The sequence below is a fragment of the Triticum aestivum genome, chromosome 3B (assembly GCF_018294505.1).
Source record: "Triticum aestivum cultivar Chinese Spring chromosome 3B, IWGSC CS RefSeq v2.1, whole genome shotgun sequence".
Taxonomy (NCBI): Eukaryota; Viridiplantae; Streptophyta; class Magnoliopsida; order Poales; family Poaceae; genus Triticum; species Triticum aestivum.
The window spans coordinates 283798234-283804237 of record NC_057801.1 but is presented as its reverse complement, the minus strand read 5'-3'; the positions used below and the strand labels follow the sequence as shown (position 1 = coordinate 283804237).

Genomic DNA, 6004 nt, shown 5'->3' with positions numbered 1-6004 from the left:
TGTTGCCCTCTTTTAACTAAATATTCCCTGTACTCTCATTTCTAGCAGAAAGCACCGCTGACAAGGAGACTCCAGAGGTGGAGAACAGGGCTGCCAACAAGCGGAGGCGGGGCGAGCTAGAACTGCAAACGACTCCAATAGGCATAGACTTCACCAGCAGCCTCCCCGATGATATGCTGACAATCATCATCTCCCTCCTCCCAATCAAATGTGGGGCGCGGACAACCGTCCTTTCCCAGCGGTGGCGCCCCCTATGGAACTTCAACCCTCTCGACCTCATCGACACCCACGAGCTCTGCTGGCTATCGCAAAAGCTTGGATGCATTCTCCAAGATCCTCGGCAGTCACCCTGGCCCAACCAGAGGCCTTAGAATGGGCAAGTTCCGTTCCAACGGCAGGGACCGAGCCAAGATTGATGACTGGTTCGGATCCCCTGCCCTAGATCAGTTCGAGGAGCTCACCTTTGATGATGGGCATATGTGCTCGCTGCCAACGCCCGCGCTCTGCCTCGCGCCCATGCTATGCGTCGCCAAGTTCAAGAAATGCCCCCCCCCTTAATGACGCGTCTGCTCTTATTCTACCACGAATGAAGCACCTCGAGCTCGTCGTTGTCTTCCTCTCAAAAGGTGGCATGGAGCACCTTCTCTGTGGCTGTACCGCACCCGAGTACCTTCGTCTTCAGGCGATCAATGGGTTGAGTACATTCCACATCACCTCCATGACTCTCCGGACTATTTATGTGTGTTGCTGGCTCGGCAGGAAGACATCACAATATGTGGACCACAGTATGGTCACTGAGGACACACCTGCACTTGAGAGATTACTTGTACTTGATCAAGTAGGTCCAACAAGAATCAATGTCATTTCTGCGCCGAAATTGATAGTAATGGGCTACTCGTCTGACAAATACTCCGAACTTGTTATTGGATCCACACCCGTTCAAGTACAACATCCGCCTTCTACCTCTCCTTCTACAATTTAACATTATTTATAATTTTGAAGATGTTTGTTCGTCTGTCATTCAGGAAATGATACCGACAAGCCTGACCATGAAACTGCGCACCGTGAAGGTCTTGGCACTAGAATCTATCGGCCCCAACCTGGAGCAAGTTGTCACTTTCCTGAGATGCTTTCCGTGCCTGGAGAAGCTATATATAAAAGTGATGTTCCTCTTCTTTTAAATGTTAACCATAAGGGAGTTCACTTTGTGACACCTTTTTCCAAGTTTACAATGACAATGTACTATGATTCCTGAAGGATTCTTTTGGAGGATTTCAGTACATACATGTCTCCTTTTCCAAGTTTACAATGACAATGCTTGATCCATATGGTTACAATCCATATGCATTTCTCCTTTGGATTCATCCGTACTAGTTTTCTTAGGGAACTTTTCATCCACTCCAACATCTTATGAAGACGGAAGATGGCATGTTAATGCCCATGTTAATCATGTCAGATTGAAGATGGCATGTTAGTGCATTGTACAAATCCTACAAACCAAATAGGCATGTAGTAGTGTTCAAAACTGCATCTAGGCACTAACACATTTTCTTCTTTTGCAAATAAGATTAGGCCTTATGGTGGATAATGTGATACAATATAATAATCACGTCGAATGCCTAGATCTGCATCTCTCAGAAATTACTTTGAACTCGTACCGAGGGACCTTACCGAAGATTATATTCGTCAGGTTCTTTGTTGTCTGAGCGAGGGTGCTGAAGGTAATGAGGTTTGCCCTACATTTACTTTGGTAAAATGAATGGTTTGTTGATCAGCACTGATGCCTGCGGCAGAATGGAATAGGCTCCAAAACTGCTGAATTTCATTTTGGAACTTCAGATGATAGAGTAATTGAAACTCATCGTGTCAACCCCATACATGACTTCTCAATGGCTGACCCCTTCACAAAAGTTGTGAGGTTTTGAAACCGGACTTAGAAGTGGCAATATTAGTTTGAACCTCTCTAATATCCATGTTCAGTAGATCAGCACGAGCGTTTGCAACTGATGAGCTGGATTTTATTTCTAATATCAGTTTGAACCTTGTAATCTTCAAATTTGAGCCATATAACTCTGGAATTTGAACCTTGTAATATTTCGAGCCTTTGTGATATAATCGTTGAAATGGCATCGTATAAGACGTGTATATTGGTAGCACTATTTTGAACTTAATATGCAATGGTCTTAGATTTGATTTTATTAACCATTCTCGAATCTGTTTACGTTGTCGATCTCACAGCACACGATCTGTATAGCTAACTCAACTGCGATCTTGGACATTACTAGCAAAAGGGCATGTACGTTGCAACGGGGTAATAAAATTACGATGTTCAAATCAAGCCACTGGTAACATAATACCTATAATGAGTATAGTTAATATGCATCCAACCTTTTTAATTCAAATCAAATGAAACTGTTCATTGGTTGCACTTAAAGAAATAGACGTGCCAATATTTTTATATATACATTCAGTAATGGACTACACACAAGCTTAAACGCCACAACTTATTCTAAAAGCATTAGTTTAAATTTGGTGATCGAAACATCCATTATTCAAGTGTAAATACTAAATACAAACTGTGACTGCTTTTATTTGAATATTTTTAGAGATGACGAAATTTATAAATTGTTCCTCAGAAATTAATATGGCATATGAGTACTCCGGCAGAACAGACAACCATTTCAAAGTATTACCAGTATAATTGAGTTGCTTAGCCATGTAATCTAGGATAGTATAATATGCAAACCCTACTTTGGTAAATAATTCAAAACTTCAAGCAAATCTGCTTCACTCCGTCCCAAGTCCTTTGTACAGACTTCAGATTAGTATAATAGAACAAACTTGGCCAATAAAGGAGGATGCGCGTACTTAATTTTATGGAGCAGCTTATATAGAGCAGGTGATATGGGAAACAGGAAGAACTCCAAGAAAAAAAACTCAGGTAAGAAAGATTCAAGTAATAGTAGATAAAAAAATCATAACCTCAAGAAAATCTATGTCACTCTCCGAGTGCCAACTCATATGTATAGACTTCTGATGCACACAATAGAATGAACTCCCGAGCTTTGGTACGGAACAAACGCCAGTTGCTAGAATTACTGTTTTTCCCCTCCCCTTTTCCTTATCTCCTGTTCTCCACAAATAATAAACTGACAGTTATAAATCCAAATGGCATAAAATGGATTTTGAAAGGAAAAAATGCACTACAACATGAAGCGATGTTTGACAAACCTGGCAAACAAATAAGGATTAATTTGGTCAGCTTGCAGATGATATGGGAAAATAGGAAGAACTTCAAGAAATCACTTAGAACAGCAGTAGAACCATTCACATGTAAGCAGAAATCTTCTCTGGACATCATACGGTATTTTCAGGTTGCGGGATAGTTACATTAGCTTCTATGGAAACGTCAAGTAGACATAGACGATACTGAAGGAAATAGCTTCAGTTCTGTTCCACTATGTTTTGCTCACAATTTAAATTTATAAAGACATGTGGCTATCTCTTGTAAACCAGACTACTGCAAACCCCAAAAGATCTCTTGGTTTTTGAGAAAATAATCTGAAGCCACTATATAATTTGAAGTTCACATTTTTTTACTTAAACAATAGTAGTATGCAAATTTGCTAAATATATGCAGTGTAATTATGTTTCAAGTACTGTGCAGGCATGACACATAATGTTTTGAAAGGTCTATATTACGATCGGAAACCTGCATCCTCGGAAGCAGTCCCAGCGCAATCTAAGATCCATGCTTAATTCATGAATGCATCATCTTAAGTCACATACATTACCTTAAATTATATAGACCACCAGCTAACAACACTATACAAAGTTGCTCTGTACATGTACGTCATGTCAGATCAAATGAATGCACGAGCTGGAGCGCCAGGCATATATGTGTAGAGCAAGTACCAAACATATATCTCTGAAGATCAGAAGTGGTTTTATCAAAACCCACAAAAACATATAACGCATGAAATTTTACCAAAACCAATCGTTATACAACAATAACTACAATTTATCTAGCTCTGCGTGTTAGGTTGCGAGATCCATCGACAGGCAACATGAAAAATACAATCACCAAGAAAGATGTGTATACACGGATAGATTAAACTATGAGAGCGTCGGGATATAGCAGGGTGAAGCAATGCATCATTTTAAAATTTACCTCGGATGAACAGCATAGAAACAGCCGCGCAACCAAAATATGAATCACTGCATGGCCTAGGTTCCGGTGTAGCAACTCTTCTTTCTGCATTGTTAAACAGGCAATAAATTAACTGGGGTCAAATCCAATTACTTATGTGCAATCCTTGCATTTGTATCGCTTACTTCGTATCGGAGAGACCTGAAAGGTATTCATCGGTTTGATCTTACCAAGAGGATCAAAGTAACTCAAGACATGGGAACTAATTAAACCAAGGATACATTGGTGCTTATCAATACCTCCCAATTAGATTTCACATTAAATCAGTGGAGGGGTGGGAGAGGAGCACATGTACAGAGCAGTGTCCTCGCCGACCTTGCAAAGGAGGGCCTGGGTGGAGGACTCGGCTTTGAGCTTTCTCATGCCGGACATTCCTGGATCTCCTCCAAGCACATGCACGGATGAAAGGATGATCTCCTCCAGGCACATGCACGGATAAAACGATGATGCAGACAGCCATAGGGGAACAAATCCAGTATGCAAAAAAAATAGAACCATTTGTACCACTCCATCTCAAAGAAATTAACCAACATCTTCCTTGAACATAAACTTTCAAGGTTACCGGCGATTGTTGTTTCTCCACGAGGTCCAGACTCATTCTATCTAAATGATTGACTGATTACAAACATATCAAAAAAGAATTTGTTAATTGAGTATATCAATTTTATTCCTGTGGAATAAAATGCAAGCTACTCCAAAATTAACATGCATCTGAATCAATTCCAAGATATACTCTACTCCAAAATTAACATGCCTCTGAATAAAAAAGGGCAACCTGGTGCATGTAGCTCCCGCTTGCGCAGGGTCCAGGGAAGGGTCCGACCACTTTGGGTCTATAGTACGCAGCCTCTCCCTACATTTCTGTAAGAGGCTGTTTCCAGGACTTGAACCCATGACCTCATGGTCACAAGGCAGCAGCTTTACCACTGCGCCAAGGCTCCCCTTCTGTAACATGCCTCTGAATCAATTCCAAAATACACTCATATTGTACCTCATGAACTGGTGACATTGCACAAAACGCAAGTTCATCCTAAAAAATAGGATAATCATTAAGACAATACATAAGCATGTACTGTATGTGTACGCCAGATTCAGGGTGAATAATAAGAAAAAATTATACCATGCTATTTGAGGGGGCTATGGGCTTTCTCGTCTCGGGAGAGGAGGCAGCTGCTCCATGCCGCGCTCGCGTCCGATGCGGAGCTATAGAAACGCTGTTCTCCAACGCCGTCCACGAACAGGAGGCAGATGCGGGTCAGAGTCGTCCTGCATCGAGGAGGTAGAGGCGGGCAAGGGCAAGAAACGGCTTGTTGAGGTTGGCTGGGCCAGCGTCCTGTTGGGTGAGGTGGTTGGGGCGGCATCCATTGGAGGAGATGTCGATCCAGGCGTGGATGGGAGACGGAGGTAGTTGGGTTGCAGCCAGGGCGGCGAGCGGCGGCGCCGATGTGGGCGGCTAGCGGGCTGGGGGAGGTGCGGCCGCGGCGGCGTGGGTGGCGAGCGAGCTGAGGTGCAGCCGCGGCGGCGAGCGGGTTGAGGTGTAGCGGCGGTGAGCGGGTTGAGGAGAGGAGGCAGATGCATACGGGATTTTTTCTTAGCGAACCATTTTTTATTTTTTGGTAGCAAATTAATAGGACTTCGACAGTGAACCCACAGATTCAGTGTGTGCTTTATTATCAGGGATAGATTGCACACAATTGGTTTCTTCGTGCCCTGTAGAGCGCAGAATTAATAATCGCACTCGAGTGTTCATCATCACCCTTCTGTGTAACTTTGACCTCATCATCCACGGGTAAA

At 42.6% G+C, this 6004-nt stretch overlaps 1 long non-coding RNA gene across 1 annotated transcript; it reads right to left on the bottom strand.

Moving 5' to 3' along the window:
- Positions 1-2756: 2756 nt before the first annotated feature.
- Positions 2757-5784, bottom strand: LOC123069727 (uncharacterized). The gene is made up of 3 exons (XR_006432751.1): positions 5331-5784; positions 5202-5240; positions 2757-4825 (listed from the first exon to the last, which is right to left on the bottom strand). It is a non-coding gene; the product is annotated as an uncharacterized lncRNA (long non-coding RNA).
- Positions 5785-6004: the final 220 nt, after the last annotated feature.